Source organism: Agelaius tricolor, unplaced genomic scaffold (assembly GCF_023055355.1).
Source record: "Agelaius tricolor isolate 1412-34295 unplaced genomic scaffold, bAgeTri1.0.p SCAF_8, whole genome shotgun sequence".
Lineage (NCBI taxonomy): Eukaryota > Metazoa > Chordata > Aves > Passeriformes > Icteridae > Agelaius > Agelaius tricolor.
In genome coordinates, this window is record NW_027269268.1 from 42,210,397 (window position 1) to 42,229,839 (window position 19,443).

Sequence of the window (19,443 nt, forward strand, 5' to 3'; positions counted from 1 at the left end):
ATTGTGGCAGCCTGGTTTAGTTTTTAGGCTGCAGTGCTTTGTATGCTGTGCTGTTATAAACAAGACAAGCCTTTATTAGGGAACTACAGAATAAAAATCTAAACTGCATTAGCTATTCTATTTATGGGCTGGAAATAAGAAACATTTTGATGGTTTTTGGGGTATGATGGAGACCTGTGAGGATGCAAAGAGCACAGCTAAATTTATTCTATATAGAAGACAAAGTTATTGATTGGATGCTTCTTTATTACTCTGGTATGGAGCAGCATCAGGTCTGAATGACCTCTCCTGCTCTGGAGTACTACTAATACCCAGGTCTCTGCAGTAGATGAAGAAATTTCTTTTTCTTGGGGAAAGAACTCTGAATATACTAACAGAAAGGCCCAAACAGCTGAAACAACAATAATCAAAAGCTGAACCTAATGAAATATGAAGTCTAAGCCCTCTCACTTCTTCTGTATTTGACTTTCTGCAAGGTACAAAATACAAGTGATTGCTGAATTCAGACCCCCTACAACACTTTGGAGAGTAGTTAGTCTCTTAAATGGTTTGATTGTTTGCTGTAGGCCTCAGTGCTGATACTTTGTTGTGGTTTTCTGAAGATGGAGCAGTTCTTGTGGCACTATCAGGGCTCTCAGTAATTCTTATACCTGAACCAGCACTGCTACTGTCCCTTTTCCTCTGGTCCATCACTGTCAGGTTCTGCACTTTTCCCTGGGACTCTGAGGAATTGCATACTTTAGATAAGAATTGCCCAGGATGTTTAGTAAACCTTGTTAGCAGCTGAAAGCAAAACAGCTTTGTCATCCTGGTTTGCTCCTGATCACAGCTACTCACTGGGGCAATCTTTGCCCCATGGTACCAGGAAGTGCAGGACCCTGAAAAACAAATCCATTCAAGATTCTACAAGGAATTTAAAATTCTCAGGCTCAGTTTGAATGTGAATTTTATATATGTGCAAATTTTATTATGACAATGACTTCATTTTCTGCTATTAAATAATTTTTTAAAAATTTTATTTTGCAGCATATCCACTAATATTTGAACTATCAGTTAAATTTTAGTCTGTTCTTTATATCTATAGCTATTTTGATGTTTGACTTTCCACTTTTTATATTAGGGAGTATATATGACCTGCGATTTCAGTGGTATCTTTCTGGCTAGGAAGAACTGTAGATTAGCATGTTATTACTAGTAATGGCATGTTATTACCACTTATTCAGATGATTTGGTGACATGATATTCAACCACAAATAGCTTTGGGAGATGCTCTGTAGATGCTGGTAGGCCAATAAATATACTTGTTTAATGTTAAATGATTGTTTAAAGCATTTTGAAAGAAAGTTTTTGCGGTAATGGGACAAAATAAAGGATACTGTATAAAGAAGCAGCGGAGATCATCAGCCTAAACAATTACAGAATTAAACCAGGGTTAATTCTGTATGGCACATGAAATTGTCTTTCACAGACAAATCTCTGCCTATACTTGTTACTTACCTTTACTGGCTGACTAGATGCTAGGGAAATTTGACCAGATTTTTCTTCCTAGAAACTGTAAGATTATGATGGAGAGATGTCACAGCCTCAGTGCTGTGCTTTAGCAATTATCTGTTTCAATCACTCACAGGGATTCTTCTCTACCTTTCATTAATTCAGAGGGCCATCCATAAGGCTTTTGATGGTGTGTCATCCCCAGGATACTTCTCTGTGGATTTTTTATGTGTTTTGTGATGGAGGGAAAATGCTGAGATCTGTGGAAGGGGAAGGACGTGGTTATTGGCTCCACCCTCCATCCTCTCCCTCATCTGTGAAATGTGCAGCTTCATTCCCTGTTCTGCAACACACATCTCCAGGGGCTGGGTGTGATCCTGCTGCAGCACTCTGGAGTGTGCCTTTTGGTAACCCTGGCCCACACCAGCAGGGATAAACATCACTCTACTTCATTTCTGCTACCATTTTCCTCTTGAGATTGGTAACCCTTCTTCACTGCTCCAGCAATGTGAATTAGTATGTACTTTTTTCATATATCCTTCTACACCAACTAATTTGCACTTTTAAGGTCTGTTTTGCTAGTGAAGGAAAAAAGGGGGTGCATGAAACAGGGCAGGAATATCCATTCACTTTACAGTTAAAATATACAAGACTGAGCATCAAGTACAGCTCCACTTGCTCTTTGCCCTCAGAAAAAAACCAAACCAGTTAATATATTGTATTTATTGTAATGATCTCTAAGTGCAGTTTAAAAATGAGGTGAGGATTTAATATGCATTGTGGATGAATCTTTTGAATTTGTCTCTTAGCCTGAATATTGTGATGACTTCATTCTACAATATTCTACTGCTTCTATGTAACATTTCATTAGGTTTTTTTAAAGAAACTGAGAGACAAGACTGTATTAGATTTTAGAAATTGAATTTGGATGAACACAGATTTTGGAAAGCTGTTTATTTAATACAATTTTCAGACTGTCTGTTTGACTGTCAGCCAGTGACATTGTGTCTGTGCACAGTAAACAGAAAGTTGAACAGGACTCCGTAGCCAAATTATTTGATTCACCTTCACAGTCTAAGAAAAGACATATGCAAATTGTTAAGATCAAAAAACTAAATTGTCAAACTTTGGAAAATAACAGGACAAAATTTACCAAATATTTTTTTGGTCTAATTAAAACAATGGGTCAAGTAAGGTTCATTATAATGTCTTTGAAAAAGTACTAAATATTAGAATCATAGAATAGTTTGGTTTGGAAAGAAACTTAAAGCTCATCTTGTTTCAACCCTCCTGTCATGGCCAGGAACACCTCCCACTAGACCAGGCTTCTCAGAGCTCCATCCAACGTGGGCTTAAACAGTTCCAAGGTTGGGGTATCAAAAACTTCTCTGGGTAACCCATTCCAGTGTAAAATGATGCACTATTTTTCCTGCTAGGCCTGAGTTTTAGGATTTCTTCTCTAGTCTGCTTTAAAAATAATGCATGAGGTCACAGAAAAGATTATGGAGAGTTAGAAGGAGAAATATTTCCATGGAATTATATGATGCATAACACTTTCAGATAGTTGGATCCAGGGCCCATAGATGTTACTTTTGTTTAGAGAAGGAAAACCAAAATGGGCCAGTTACTTTTTGTAAGTTCATGAATAGACTTTCTTGGGAATTTTGAATGCAAACTCTGTTAGCACTGAATACTGAGTGCACAGCTAGAGATGATTTATTGCTGTGCACTCATTAGTCTCATCTTCCTTTCACTCTTTTGGTTTTGACTAATTTTTTCTCTTTTCCTTTCGGAGTTCACTACCTGCTCTTTTTGTAACCCTTGCTCTCTAATGTCTACAACTCTTAATCCTTCTGCCATCTCACCTTTTATAGACAGGCTCCTCTTGTGTGCAGCCTGAAGGGGACTGTGTGTGCATCGTGAAAGGACCTACAGAAGGTCAATCCTTTTCCTCGTATCCAGGGGTGGAGTTCAGCACTTGACACCAATGGAGAGAAATCATTGATGAGGGCCCCTGCAGAGCCAAGGCAGGCTATTGACAAGGGCATCTCAGGTCCCCACCAGCCTGGGCTGGAAAACTTAAGACGGAATGGTCATATACTAGACATCTGCAGAGCAGCTGCAACATACACTGTAGGAATGAAATTGGACATCTCTTAGCTTTAAAAAATATGTCCTGTGCACATGTAAGTGCAAATCTTCTCATAGATTGCCTGTAAGTTGCCGATGTCTTAAAAGGAGGGAAAAAAGCACAAATATTTCTCCTTTCCCTACTTGAAAAATGTCTGAATTTTTTCCCCTCTGTAGAAGGCTGAATTATTCACGGTCAAGATAGAAGCTTATTTTATAAGAGCCTAATTTTAATAGTTTTTGAATGTAAGAACGCTTGTAATATTATATTGTATTTCAACTCTTTTTATGATAGTCAACAGGATAGGAGAAAGAGGCCCAATGAAGGTATGGATACAGACTCAAAAAGAAGAGTTCCAACTGGAATGTTTCACTCTGTAAAGTAAAAAGTTGCCAGAGGTATGGCAAACTGCAAACCCAATCTCAGAGTGGAAGGAGTCAGGTACTGTGGTGCAAGCACTCTAACTGATGGACAACATATAAACTGAACATTTTTTGTGCTAAACGGCACTGTTCTGTCTTCCTGCCTCCTTTTTCTGGCATATTATCTTCTGAATTTCTCTGAGGATTTTTAATGCTTGCTTTAATTTATCCATCTTTCTTGCTGTTTTCTCCTCTCTGCACTTCCTGCCCTCCCCTGCCCTTGCCTCTCATCCTCTTCCAGGATGTATCAAATTTGGCACTGTACCAGTTTGTCTGCTCAAAGGAGAACAGCTATTTCTGAAAACTCATTTGCTGCGAAGGGTGGAGTTTGCCAAAGTCCCTATTCAGTTTAAGGGACAAATAGTTGGCTTCCTGCCTGTCCTAAATGCATATTCAAGCAATTGTCCTAAACAAAGCCAGGATAATGAGAAATTTCATAATGAGCTGAAAGCTGTATATTTCCTCTTTTTATTATGCCCTAAATAGTCTAATGATCTCAAGTTATTATTTAGTTAGCAATATGAAGTTAAAGTGAGATGGTTATGAGGACAGTGTTTGATGCAAGAGAATTTTTGAAACCCTTTAAAAATAAAAAAGGGAAATTATTCTCTTTCTCCTTAAGCATGCTCTTTGCCTCAGTACATGAATGAATTAGTGACAAATAAATAATCATTGAGTTTTCCTTGAATAGAATTCTCTAAATATCTCCAGGCATCATCATGAATTACACTATCACAACCTTAAGTTACCCGCTCTGAATAATAGAAGCAGGCAAATAAAATGCTATCACTGCATATAAGACAAAAAACCCCCAAACCAACCCTTACTGATAATGATTACAAGTGACAGTTACTTTCATGCAATCCATAAGCTGGGGTTTGAACTTGCAGTAGTGCCACATCTCATTATACAAAGTGATTGTGGCAAGGGAGAGGAAAACAAACAAAAAATAACATTCATATAACATTGAGGAACAATCCATTAAATAGGAATGTTTAACTCCAACAGCCTGCTGTGTCAAAGACCACAATTATTAAGTGTCTGAGATAAATCAGATTTATACGAAGATCTCACTTGGGTTAAAAAATAGCACACACTTTCATCTTCCATAGCTTAAGAACCATCAGAAAAAATGTTAGGTTAAGAAAGACTAAACTATATAGTGTCTCAAATAATCAAAGAGAAGAGATCACTTCCTCAGAAAAATGAATGAATGGAAGTCTATTCTGCAGTCTGAAAACCAGAATCTAACAGAGACATTCAAAGTTCAAATGTGTTTCCATGAAAATTTTTAGATAATACCTTTTCTGCCTTTTAATAATAGCGGAGTCTCCAGTAATGTGGTTAAGCATGCTCAAAGCTAGCTCTGAAATAATTTTTCTTCCTGTGTGTTCTAGCCAGTACATGGGCTTGATTTTGCTTAGTTTCCATTTGACATCTAATCTCTCTATCTGGAAGCTCTCCAGTCAGATTTCAGGAGAAGCATTCTGCCTGTTGGTCTTACCTGATAGGCTTCACTTGTGAATTCAGTCATTCTTCTGTCGGATTTCAGCCTGGACCTTGTGTTTGTATTATTTAGGAAAAGGTCTTTCATCCTTTAGACGATCAGACTGAAGATCAATCTTTTTGATGAGATGAAAATAACACTTATTATTCTCAAAGAAACAAGAAAATGATGGATGGGTAAGTGCTGTTAAAGACTAAAAGGGAAGGAGGGAGGGAAATGTCTCCTGCCTATGTCTCCTTGTGAAAACTTTCAGAAATACCTACTGAGCACTGGTTATAGACTGAATATGGAAATCCAAGTTTTTGCATAATGCCCTTTGTCAGGGATTTTTGCTTCTCTGCATTCATACCAAAATGCATTTTTTAGGACAGAAGTAAAAGTGCTTCTTAGCAGAATGAATCGTGCTATATGCATGTAATTTTTGTTCCATGCATCAGTTAAAAATACACTTTCATCTGCTCCAGACAGCCTAGTGAGTTTTGAAATGTGCCCATGCAATGACATTTCTCATCATATTGAGTATTACAAGACCCAACTTTTATCCCAAGTGTTTATCTGAAGAGGAAGAAGGCAGGCTTTGAGGTCCACCTTATTTCTAAAAGTATTTTTGGTGTCACCTCAGGTAATCATCAGCAAGAATTTTAGCTTAGCATGTTGTTAATTTGCTTGTCTGGTTAGGCTGTTTACACAAAAGTAAGGAAAAAATACCAATCTCACCATTTGCAAATATTTCAATTACTCATCTCCTAGTGTGTGGCAATGTTTGTGTGAGGTTTTCTGTTTATCCTACAACACCATAAGGGAGACATGCACTAGAACTTGCCTTATGATTCCTGGAGTTCCTTTGTTCTGTAAGTGTCTATATGAAATGAAACAGTGCGAAAGAAAATTATTACTGCTTTGAAAAAAAAGCACAATTCTGATCCTCCATGTACACTTGTCAAATAACAGAAATGTGTTAAACCTTTGACATTAATAAAAGTTTGATCTGCTTCATAACTCTCTATAGTGGATGAAATTCATAATTCTTGATATACAGAAAGTCTTGCAGTTAGGCTTTAGGGTTTCTCTGATTGTTCACCATCCACGGAAAATAATGGGCTAGAAATGTATTTGGAATGGTTTTATCTACTGTTGAATCTATTGCATAGACCTGAATGAGGGCATATGATATCTTTAACATGTTTAGAAAATTGCTCTGCTGAAGTGGACATGATGCATGCTAATGTATTTTTTCCTCCTAAGGAAATCTAAATAACTTCAATGCATTTTAAAATGGTGGAGATGAATATTCTACATATGACAAAGAATAGATTTTCATTGAAATGCAATGGATGTTAATATGATCAAATAGAGGAAGTCCTTAATAAAACCAGGCCACATCCATTTCAGAGGCTCAGCTTTATACTGAGGTTCAACACACAATGATTCTTTCGGATACATATACTATGTACGTTTGAATATCAAGTGTATATCAAGTGTTTCTCTTTGGAAAATAGGAGCCAATATGCAATAAGATGCAAAACTATGCAATAACTTTGCACGCATTATGTAGGAAATGCTGAAATTTTGTGGAATCCCACAATAACAGTTGTGTGGTTTTTTTTAAAGACAATGTATTTATGCCAAAATGAAAGATAAATTTCATTAAATAAGAGTAGAGATTATTCCTTTTATAGTTTCTCATTAGTTGTGTCACCTTGTGTACGTGATGTAAACCAGGAGCTGTGACCAAGAACTATCAACAGGAGCTTTCACAGTCTGATTGAGAATAAATTAAGGACTAATTCTCTTTAAGTTAGAACATTTTTAATGCTAAGATTCTCCTTCAGTTACCCATCAAGATTGCAAGTTGTGTAAAATAATTGCATGCAATGAATATAATTCAGAAGTGATACAGTTTTCCCATTGAAACTGTTTTTTCCGTCTTCAGTGAGATGATAATATTTTAAAGATATGTGAAAGAACTTTGCTATCATTTATTAGTTTCAACAGATTTTTTGACTGTAAAGCTTGGCTGTAAATCACAAATGTGATTTACTACTAGAAATGCAGTTTTTGTTCCCACACAATCTTTCCAATTTTAAGAGGAGATTGCAATATTTTATTGAGAAAACCATAGCTTATGTAGTGATTGCAATTTTTGAAGTAGAGTTAGTAAGGTAATTTTGCATTTTGAGTAATTTTGTATTTTTAATTTGTGAACTCAAATTATATGTAAAAACCTGTTGCTTCTATCCAGTACCTGAAAACCTAGCTTGTGGGATAGATACGCCAGTCATTGAATGGGTTTCTCTCTTCTTCCCAAGAGAATTCTTTCTACCAGTTTCCTAACATTCAAAGTCTATCTGTTGAATATTCATGGCAATTGAATGCAGAGTAGATGACAATGTCATTGTGATTTTCCTGTCAATTACAAGAAGGGAAATGTGTTGGGGAAATCCTATAGTTACAGTTGATTATGAATCTAACATTGCAATATTCTTGGCATAAGGATCTTGCACTGTAAGGAACCATTTCTTGCCATCCTGAGTCAGCTGTATAGCACTCATCTCTTTTTCCTTTCCTTGTTAGAAATAAGGTACCTGAGCCCCATTAACCTGACTGGCATATTTTCCTTTTGGGAGAAATGTGTGTGAAGCAGAGTAGGTACTTAGCTCTCCCTCTCCCCGTTACTCTTGGAGAGGAGCCTCTGTCTTTGGGCAAGCAGTGGAGAGCAGGGAGCTGGAGCTGGGACATCCAGACATACTTGCCTGCACCTTCCTTTCCAGATTACACCTGCAACTTGTTGCATGTGGGCAACAGAGGTCTCTACTGCCTTCTACAATTAAGGGATGCAAAAGAATAGCAAAGTAACTCTTAACAAAGGAGGATGGAAAAATAAGATCCAAGTATCCCTTTTTCTTTGCAAGGGAGAGGTCCTTACCAACCCTTTAGTGTTCAGTCCCAAACCACACACTGAGTTGTTACTCATATTTTTACATTTTTTTACAAAAGTTTTACAAATATTTTCCTCACTAAAGTCTTGGTGTGCCTGACTCTGGCTAGCTAGGTGATATACACCGTGACATATGTGTTTTTGTGCATGGATTTTAAGTTAAAATAATAATACAGTTTCAATATTTAAAGCATCACACTCCAAAGATGAAGAGAGAAAAAATAATTGGAATAAGTTTATTTTGTTCTATTTGTGAGTGTCATGTTCTGAAGCCTGGGGGAGAGTTCTATCTTGTTGGCCTGGAGTTTTTGTATTTTAAATTTCTTATAAAATAATGGAAAATTAAAAATAACTAGCAGGAAGAAAATGCATGTTTTCATTAAACAGATTGAAAATAAAGCTGATAAAGATACACTGAAAACTTGCAAAGTTTTACTATGAAATTTTGTTCAAGCCAATGCATAATAGAGAAAATTTATATTTCTTGAATCCACATCAAAATTTAAATTTCAAATGAGAAGGTTTAGAGCTTTTCTAATATATATTTTGGGTGGGATTTTTTGTTTGTTTGTTCCTTTTTTTTTTAAATTTATTTAAAACATGTCTTTCTGTCATTTTATTATATCCAGAGGAATATCATCCTGAATAAAAAGTTATTAGTTATTTCGCATTCCAAAATTTCTTTAAAATTCTTCCTATATAGAAAAATTAGTGAACCAATTTGCAAGTAAAATTTGCCTAGAGTAGTTTATCCTGATGCTTCAATATTTCTAATTCAATTAGATTTTTAACTGCTGACTGTTAATGGGTTTATGGCTTAATCCAGTTTTTAGGTAGAAATGATAATGAAATAAAATTTAGAGAATCTTGAATAATATTATAGTGAATGCCACATAACTAGGAAGGCTGAAGTCTTTCCTAAGGGTAGCACACACATCAGGGCAGTAGGTAGGCACACACAGCAGTGTACAGGTTTTTGGAAAGATAAAGACTGAAACAAAAGTGTAAGAGAAACTTTCGAAACTAGTCTGAAGTACTTCTATAGTAAAAAGAATTTGTTGATGGGTGCCAAAGTTACTGGAAGTGCCAGTTAGTTGCTGGAAAATCCTGATATTTATACATTTAGATATTTACACCTATTTCAAGTGAAATATGTAAGCATTGCTCTTCTTATCTCTTCTTGTTTTCTCATTCAATAGTTTATCTGAAACACTGTTAGAAGGTCATAACTCACAAATTAAGAATGATAATAATATAATATGATAAAATAAAAAAATAATATAATCTAATAATATAATAATAAAATAATGAAGGATAATTCATGATCAAAAATGTTAAAACCTGAAAACATAGTTCAATTTAAACAGATTTTGTGCCCTAACATAAGGAGGATGTCTTGAGTAGGGAAGAAAATCAGCCACTGTATTATGGGAAATGAATGCGACTAAAGAAACGTTCCTCATTAGATCAGTCTTGGGATAATACCTTCCTCAGGAGTGAATAGCACCTAAATTTCTGCTAAACTCTGGAAGTGCATTGCTGCCTTCACCTTTTTAGTTGTAACATTCTTTTTGTGTTTGTCTTGTCAGAGAGAAGGTTAAAGAACTTGTGAAATGCCAGGTTAGATTTATGTGGTCTTGTTCAACAGTACATAATGTAGACCTTTAATATCAGTTCTACAGCTAGGTTCAGCGCTGATAGATGCATTTTGAAATGCTGAGAGCATCAAGAATATCTTGTTACTTCAGGAAATTAGCACTGCTATGAGAAAAATGTTGAAAACTGAAATTCTATATGACAGGTAATGAAGCTTTTGTGTTATTAATAATGCAGAAACTGTATTTCTGCAAAGCACATAGGCACATGCCTGTGCTAGAAATGCAGGTCTTATTGGAGAAATAAAACTACCTCTTCAGATTAAAAGTCTGGACTAAGAAACTTAGTTTTGAGAGGGCTCTTTGTTTGGTTGGGGTTTGTTGTTTTCTTTAAAGAATAAAAGGTCTTTTTAGCCCTTTGTGTAAACATATTATCTACACTTGAGAGCATTGCTATATCAAACTAGAAACTGCTAATATCTTATGTAATGAAGAAGTTCAATTTTCTCTTGAATTATAGGTTACTGTTTTTAAATGATGAAGTGCACATGAAAGGAGTGTGAAGGAAGTATATTAGAAAACTTGAAGCAATCACACAGTCATAGAAATGTTCTCCATTTTTCAAACAGATGAAATATTGAACCAGCAGAAGCTATGATTTGGATGTGACATTTACTCGTGTTCCACCACTTAGGCTCCTAATCTTCCTTCTTACTGGACTTTCTTTCTCCCAGAATGTTCTGGAATAAGATATTAAAAGAAGCATAGAATTGTTGGGGGTTGGAAGGGACCTCTGGAGGTCATTTTGTCCAACCCTCCCCTGCTCAGGCAGGGTCACCCAGTGCTGGTACTCCAGGACCAAGTTCAGATGTGTTATGGATTGAGTGGCAGCTTCAGGCAAGCCCTGCCTTAGCCTCAGATTTTTGGCAGCAGCTTAAATTTAGGTGGCCTAAACTTGTTCTGGCCTGCAAGTTCTAAGGATGGCAGATCGGGTCAATTATAAAATGAGTTACTTATTGAATAGACAGGAGATAGTAGAAAAAAGGCCTCAAACAGAGTTACTTATTATACAGTATAAATCAAACAGAACTGCTAGTAGATGACATGGAAGTACACAATATCAGGGTATTTCTACTGAAGCTAGCAAAGAAATAGTGCAGATTAGGAGTCAGTGTAATTTACTGCCAAAATGAAATAGTGAACACAAAGTCCTGTTACTCAGCCTCCAGAGAAATAACCACAAAGTAGGTGTCCCAGCTCTGGGGAGAAATCCCAACACTTTTCCTGGAAACATGCAGAAAATTTCTGCCTTTTGAAAGTTTGGTGTAGTTTGTGTCTGTCAGTCAGAAATTCATTTTATCTTTCCAAACCTCACTTCCACAAAAGGTGTTTATTGCCAGCTGGAAGTGTTACTGTCATGGTGCCAAATTAACTCCCTACAGGACAAGCTGTCCTGATTGAGTGATTTCATCAGTTAGCAAGCAGCAGATAAGCTCTTGTGGGGGTCGAGATGCCCTGAGTTATTTCACCAGCTAAAAGCAACAGGTAAGCTTTTCTGGGGCAAGATGCCCTGCTATATATGGCTTTTGAATATCCATGGATGAAGAACTCCAAAATCTATTGAGCAGCCTGTTCCAGTGCTTAGCTGCCCTCACAGTGAAAAAGTGTTTTCTGGTGTTCTGTGTTTAATTTTGTGTCCATTGCTTCTGGTCCTGTCACTGGGCATCATTATAACAAGTGCTTTTTGTACTCTCCCTTCAGGTCTTTCTCTACATTGATAGGACTCCACCAAACCTTCTTTGCTCCATGCTAAACAGTCACAGCTTCTGAGCCATTCCTCACAGGAGAAATGCTCCAGTTCTTTCATCATTTTAGTGACCCTATGCTGCACCTTGTCCAGTAGGGCCATATCTTGAACTTGTCTGTTCCTCAATATACATAAACAGATAACCAAGTGATCACACTTGGTCCCAATGCTCCTTGAAAACTGCCACGGGGTGGAAGCTCAGCTGTTGACCAAATTTATTACTACTGGGCAGCTAAGATAATGATACAAAATAAGTCAGTGGTACATAGCAGAATTAAATCCTTGAGTTACCTGCAGCATTGAAAGGAAGTTAACCATTGCCATACTGAGCTCAGTTTGGGTTGTTAACTTGCATTTCAGCTTTTTTCTTTACATTCCCCCCCTTTTTTTTTTTTTTTTTTGAGATTTCCCATCTATTAGAATTTTGTCACAATCTGCTTTCTTATGAGAGTGATGCCTCATCCTTCTGGAGCTTTTCAGTATTGCTGTAGAACCTATTTTTTTAGTGTCAGCCATCATATTTGAGGATTTTCTAGCACCAAGATATCTACTTGAGCTTTCAGATTTTGTGTATTTATCTGAACTAATCTTCTATTTCTTTGAAGGATGTCTGTTTCTAATATAATTCAAATTATGAATGATTTCAGTATGAAGAATTTTTCATAAGAGTGCATTAAGAAATGTGAACTTCAGACTTTGTAACTGGAGGAGGGTTGAAGAAACCTCCTGTGTTAACTTTTCATATCTCTCTATAAGAATTTGGTCATGGTAATAAGAAAGTGATTAGATATGAAAACTCTGAAAAGTACAGGATGATTTTTGCTCTTCACTCTAAAGAGGGCTTCAAATACTCCCCACTTCTGAAGGAAAAAAAAAAAAAAAGTAACTAAGTCATTCCAGGCAGTAAGAATTCCAGTTACAGTGTTCATTTGCATGCAGATAAAAACATGCAATGTGATTTTGTGTGTCTTTCAATTTTAAAGTCACTCACAAGTGTGTTAATAAAGTCAGGATCTGGAGAAAAAGTGTCTATTCTGAAATGAAAATATTATAACAAGGGCTGAATGGCCTTAAAATTATGCTTTTCCTGTGTCATAATATTGTTATTAAATTCCTTTTCTTCTTCTAAAGTTGCTGGAAAGCAAACTGGCAGCTATAGTATTTCTCCTTTTTTCTTAACAAGATGATATTGGTATCCAACCCACAGTTTCACAAGTATTTAAATGAAACAGAAAAATAACACTTCCTGTGTTTATTTACATTAGTTTACATTGATCAGGATTTTAAAAACTGTAGTACAATGCAGTGTACAAGCTGGTTTCTGCAGCAAATCACTGAGGCAAAATACAAAATTGATTTCTTCTATGGAATCTATGAAAAATGCAAAATCTAAGTTATGAAGACAATGATTTAACTTGAGTTAAATATACACCATAGTTCACATCACTAATGGATATCTACTTGGTGTTTTGAAAAGACTAACTTAGCAATTAGAAAGCAATTATAATCCCATTCAGGTGGAAGACAATTTAAACTGAAATAGAATGATATTAATTGGGAGCAGTTTGAGAACATTTAATTAGATGCCCCCAAAGCCCCAATTCAATAATTGGAAAGGAAAACCAAGCAGTTTAAAAAAAAATTAGCTTAGAGAGGAAATAAGCTTTATTTTTAAAAGAAATCCTAGAGAACAGGAAGAAGAAAAGGTAGAGGAGAGAGTAACTTATTAAGAGCCTGTATTATCATAAACTGGTAATTTCATTTATGAGCTAGTAAATGGAAGAAAAATAACAGAAAACTGAAAAAACCCTTAGTGACTAGTGAAGCAAAGGCTCATGTCTTACTTTCTAAAGGATATTAGCAATCATATACATCCATATCATTCTACTGCTAGCTGAAATTCTTGGAAATCCCTTTAATAAGGATTTTGTTTTCAACAGCTATTACTAATCTATACTTGTGGGTGGGATGCCAGATAATCCCATAAATCCTGATGAAGAAGGAACAGTTGCTTCTCAGTTACAGCTAAAGTGACTGAGAAATGACAGCTAGATACTTTTAAAATTAGGAGTCTGAGATTTTGCATTATTTTTCATCAGAAGAACAACAAAATTTCTATATGACCTGATCTTTTTGGCTTGCTAAATTAGACTAATTGGTAACTAGTTTGCCAGAGAAATCCTCTCAAAATTCCAGAATATATCACATAAGGACTTAAGGAGCTTCAGTTCAGCCTGACATATTTTTTGTCATTATTTTGATAATGGTGGAAAACCAAATTAATTCCTTTTTTATTATGTTTACAAGCAAGTTTTTACTTGTTTGTTGTTATGGGAGATCCTGAGAGACAGAAAGTGTGGTGAAATTTTTAAATATTTTATAAAATATAAAGACAAGAATTGTTAAGGTAGAAAAGGTCACGTTTGAACAGATCAAATTTGAGATGATGAGGAGACTGTTTCTAAAATGTGATGTCTGAAAGGAAGAAGACAAGAATTAAAAAGGAAAAAAAATTACCCCTGAAGACCATTCTTATAAGTCTAAATCTGAACTACAGAAGTGATGGTGAAAGAAATGTGTCTCATACCTACATACATACACTACAGCTCATGTAGAAGTAAGATTTGTTCTGCAACTTAAAAATCAGATTTGTCTTTGCAATCCTAATGATCCTTTTATTTTTGAGGATGAGTTGGAGGAGCCTTGTATTAAAAAGGCTTCCACACTCCTTTCTAGCCAAATCCAGTCTTAGCTTTGCAAAAATGTATAATGAACTGCTGCACAGACTTGTGACCTTTGGGTAGCTTTGAAATTTGATTCTGATTCTACTCCAAGCTGCCTGATTCCTGTAAATTCTCTGAGAATGTTGTGGGGCATTCTGCATTATTTTGGTTCCAATAAATTAGTCCTCAACTCTGTATAAAGTGTTTCCTAATGCAGTAAAGTTTTTGTAAAGATTTTCCTGGACAATAATCCTATCATAGTGTTAAATCTTGGGATGTGCATTCCATACTCTCTCTTAATGTTGAAGTTTAAAATTTTCATTACTGGGAGATTGCCTTCAAAAATATTATCAGCATTTGTCTGAAGAAAGCAACTCCCAACAGATCAATGTGTTCTTTATATACATTGTGTCTTATTACCCTCCATCACTTATCTCAAACATCAGAGCTGGCCTAATAGGACTATCCAAAATTAAGAATATGAGAATATTAAGAAGAAGGTATTTAAAAAACACTCATCTCTGACTAGCCAAAAATCTGCTTTGGGAAAGCTATATCTTCTGGTTTCACCATTAACCTAAGTTTGGGTAAAAGCCTGTTAGCTTCAATTTAAGTTTCTTGCATGACCTGTATTTGTTTCAGGTTGCATTGTATAAAAAACTGGACAAACTAACATTGAAGTGGAAGTACCTTTTTTACTCTCTCCACCGAATCAAGTGCTAGTGCTGATTTTCTAGACTTGCTGCATGTAGAAGCAGATGTAAGAATATTTGCATGTGCTTGCACATTGTGTCTATACAATCTTGATAGCTGTGTTGTCAACATTAAACAGTTGTTGACATAACACTTGGAATGGTATCTTGTAATTAAGAAAAAAAAAAATCTTCCATGTTGTACTTTCCTGGTAAGGTAAGAAGAGGCTGTTGGTGTTGAACTTAGGAATTTGCAACCTCCAGATAAAGCATGTACCTTTATCTGTTAGGTAAAGTAGGACATAGCTTAGAGTATAAAAGATGTTGCTGGGAATAATTGCCTGTGTCTTCCTTTACAGGCTGAGTCAGTGTCTGAGAGCCTGTGGTGCCTATCAGACACATGGGTAGGAAGTCTCAGTGCTCCTCCCAGGGAGGACTCGGTGGGGCTGGGGTTGCTGCTTGCCTCAGCTCTCCCACCCCCACCAGCATTGCTTATCAAGGCCTTGCAGACCCTTCCCTGGCTTTCTAGACTATTTCTCTTCTCAGGTTGTTCCTCCTCTTCCTCCTCACTTCGATGACACCAGCTGTGGTATAGTGTAAGGTGCAAGAAAAAAACCAGACTCATCATGTATGGGGAAGGGGAGAAGAAAAGGTTAAATCTGAAAAATGGTGGTAGAAGTAGGGTAGAATTGTTAAGACAGAATGGTACATAGGAATGCAGGTAGAAAAGTGCCAGTGTAGGCCCTCTAGACTCAGTATTAACTTTTTTTTTTCTTCCTGAAAGACAGCTGTGTATTTGTCCTTGTCTTCTTATTGCTGTTTGTTTTTCTATCATTTTACAACTTGATTACTTTTATTTGTTTTTTGTATGACATTTTGAATGGTTTTCTCTGGGGAAGTGCCCTCACAATACCTCAAGTGTATCATTTTTAAAAGCTGTATTGTTTTCAGGCTATGTTGAATAATTCCTCCTTGACATATTTACCTTGATAAACAAGAGGTTTTTAGAGTCCTGCAGAATGTTTCCCAGTAGAGCAGCAAGAGCCCAGGATGTTCCCTGAAGGTTGCTTTGTTTAATGTCAACTTCTCTTCAGTTATCCAACTTTGTTTATGAATTAACCAAGGAGCACTTTTTTTTATATCCTCATCTACTCCAAATCCTGGCTAGGTAATTGCAAAATTATGACTTTGGGTACTGTTTCCACCTGAAGCATGAGATAACTTTAATATTAACAAGCCTATTCAAGCACACTTCTCATGAGAAAAGTAGTCCTGATGAAAGAGAGAATATTGCCTCAAATTAAGTTCACTTTAAAGTAGTAGTAACTCATAATGAGCACATTAATATTATTCCAGGGTCCTTCAGGAAAAGAAAATGCAGAGAGTGCTTACGAGTATCCTAAATATTGAGTGAGATTCCCTGGTAGAAGGCTCTGTGGAGGGAGCAGGTGCTTTGTTTGGTTACTCACAGGTTAAGGAGATCCATGGCATTCTGTGTGTTGTTTGCTGGTTTCCCCTGTCTGGGGGAGGGCACAGGGGGGTGCTCAGCTTATTGGGTTCTCAAACCAAGTGCTATCTGGTTTGGGGGGCTGGAAATGGCAAAACAAATTAGAAAACACTCCTGCCCTGAAGGCCTTGTGTCTCCTTGTGTTAGAGACAAGAGTGAGTCCTGTGCAGATTGTGATTCATTTTACCTCATATTGGGCACATGAAGAAAATCTAACAGGCTTCATGCACCTAGAGATTACTCTCAGCAGAACATCTTGATTTATGTATATTCTGATCTTCCAGACAAGGTCTGTTAATGGAGAAGGACATGAAGACCAAAACACAACAGAAAAGGATAAAAAGAATGGGGTGATGATGTTTTCTGGACTTTTTTTTGGTGGCAGTTTTGAATTTGTTTGTTCAGACTAGTTTTGTGTGGTTACTGTAATTCTGAAGCTGCTGTACTCTGGGCAATCCTTCTGCAATGCATTTAATTCTTCTGATGCAATAGAATACTCAGTATAGCCCACCACACCAAAACCAGGTGTGTGTAGCCTGGGTTGTATTTTGACATGGTGCCAGAGCAGCTTCTGCCTTTGCCTGTCTCATAGGCTCTGCTTTAAACACTTGTCTCCATGTTTTATAAACATCCAGATGAGTCATCTCTTCAGCTGTCCTCTGAACTCATACTTTCTGTTCCTATGTGCTTTTGACAAAGTGCTTTATAACTGTTTTATTTAAATCAGAGGTAACTTTTACGGAGTTGAACCTATCAGAGCAGCTTTGAAAAAGAGAGGATTTAATCCAGGATGCAAGGACTGTGCCAGCCAGGCTGAATTGGCCCTGTGCTGGCCACTGTGCTTGCTGAGGGCCTCTGGAATTACCCCTGCCTTAGCCCTGTGAATTAGTGCTGGATTAGAGATGGCAGGTACTGCAGTACTCGGGAGGAGCGATGACTTCCCATGGAGCAAACCATGTGTCTGCAGCATGGCACAGTAAATCCCCTGCTGGATGTGGCACTCAGAGCTGAGAAACAGAGCTTGTTTAGTGTGTGTTGAATTGAGACTGTCTATCACAGGGCTCCATCTTTAGTGGGACTTGCTGTTAAATTATTAATAATTAACTATTAAAATGCTGCCATATAGGATCCAAACTTGAGAAAATTACCTTCATGGTAGTACCAGGGTAAGTAAAACTATTTTCCAATTACACTGAACTACATACAAATGAAAGTTTTCTTAGTCTTTTACCAAAAGTGCCCAAAAAATGAATTTCTAAGCTAATTTTCATTAGCTTATGGTTTCAAAACTTTAAGTTCATGGGCAAAAAGAGGAGGCAGATGAACTGCAGGGAAATAAAAGTGTTTTCCATTGTTACCTGTCTAAAAGCTGTTTGTGGCATGTTTCTTGACATGTGTTTAGCATACAAGTGAATTATTCTGCCCTTGGTTTGGTATAATGGACGTTTTGAAATTAGATGTTGCTGTTGCATCAAAAGAATGGTCTATGTTTCAGCCTCATTCAAAATCACTGAAGAGAACAGCATCATCAGAGCAAACAAAAGCAGTCCCATATTTAATTTATAAGCCTTAAATAACTTTTCCATTTCACAGGAACCACCTGTAGACTGCCAAGGTCCTTGCTTAATAGATTTTGATATTCAAAACACTTCCTAGGTGATAAAATTGCCTCATAAAAAAATTAATTCAGTAATAAAAATTATTTTGATCTTGTTTTCTTTTTACCATTTCTTCCAAGTGCTGATTCATTTGCTGAACTGTAAGCTTGAAAGCTTATACTTACGTATTTTATTAGTTTGAAAAGCTATTATGGGTTTTTTTGCACCCCACTAGGAAAGTTGGTGTTGCTGTTGGTTTGATAAGTGAACACTTAGGCTCTTTCATGGCTGGACCAAAATTTTTCCCAGAACAATAGATAGGCATGTTTGAAATACTCCCTTAAGCTTTTTCAATTTTTTTTTTTTTTTTTGAGTTATTACTTGCTGCTTCCTGGAAATATCAACTTAAAGGGAATATATGTGAATTCCAGTCCATGTCAGTACAGTCTAAAAGGGCCTTGTTGTGTGCTAGTACAAAATATAAATGCACTTTATGAATAATAAACTTTACTTATTAGTGCCAGCAGGACAAAAGTAAAATTGAAAGCAAGTAAAATTACTACTTAAATATCAGCCTGTGGGAGTCTACTGCCCTCACCTCAAGATCAGCCTGGGCAGGCTAGTTAAGGAATAATTAAGGAAAATTATGTTCTCCAGTATGATCTCTGGGATTGCTGCTTTCTGTAGCTATCTAGTTATGAACCCCGAGAGAATCCCCACAGAGCAGAGAAACAACATGTGATCCAATTTGTTCTCAACAATTCTCACTTCTTCCATAGTAATATATTACATAATGAACAAACTTGGTGTTCTGGGGTTTCATAACATATTGACTGGAAGACTCTGAACTGGTTTTACAGTATTCGTGATGAGATTTTAATGTGAGATATTGAAAAGATGTTTGATGTCTGTGAAATGTAGGGGGGGACTCCTCTTGGAGGTGAACTACTGCACTAGTTCCATGACAAATGATAAGTGCCAGCAGTATCAAAATAATCATCCTGGGAATTACTGTCAAAGACAGTGTTAATA

At 36.5% G+C, this 19,443-nt stretch overlaps 1 protein-coding gene across 1 annotated transcript in view; it reads left to right on the forward strand.

Annotated features, from left to right (window-relative positions):
* ARAP2 (ArfGAP with RhoGAP domain, ankyrin repeat and PH domain 2) overlaps positions 1-19,443 on the forward strand; it is a 271,525-nt gene that overhangs the window by 5,962 nt on the left and 246,120 nt on the right. The gene's annotated exons all lie outside the window — the stretch shown is intronic.